Genomic DNA, 709 nt, shown 5'->3' with positions numbered 1-709 from the left:
AGGTTGGCATAAACAGGATACTTGTGCAGTGTGTTCTCACTCAATTACAAGAGGCTAGCTGGAGGGGCGAATTTTGCTTATAATGTATGTATGGATATCCACGGACTCAGCAAGACGGAAGAAATCATACAGGGGTGGCTTTTTGCTGCCCACTGACTTATCGCTGTTTTGAAGTTTACAGCTTAGTTTGCATAACAATATCTGTCTGCAAAATGCTGTGACTGGCTTACATTTTTCATCTTGACACCATAACAATTTTCTCATTAAATGCACATCTAAAAACTGGATTGGTGCTTCAACAACTGATCAACAACAACCCAAATGAGATAGTCTGTGTAGTTTATATTAATACAGTATGATATGACATACAGCAGTTAAATTTATTCCATAAATAATGGTACGCTAAATATTATACTCTTTGTGCCCAGAAAATATAACTACATTAAGCAAAATACTTGTTTCTAACTTTATCACTGATAATGAAAATCAGTTAAACTGTAGAACAATGAGTATGTCATCCTAATATACCGCACATTAACTGTTGCAAACCGCACATATGTAGCCGTTTGCCTAAAATCACACTGACAAACATGGCAACACACACAAATCAGGCCAGTTTTAAGATGCAGGTTTACAGTTATCGTGATAACTTTACTGAGACCGTTTTTTTTAACATGTCATTTGAAGACATCCAGCTTTGACTCAGCAA

This window comes from Siniperca chuatsi, linkage group LG21 (genome assembly GCF_020085105.1).
Source record: "Siniperca chuatsi isolate FFG_IHB_CAS linkage group LG21, ASM2008510v1, whole genome shotgun sequence".
Classification (NCBI taxonomy): Eukaryota; Metazoa; Chordata; class Actinopteri; order Centrarchiformes; family Sinipercidae; genus Siniperca; species Siniperca chuatsi.
This window is presented reverse-complemented; position numbering follows the sequence as displayed.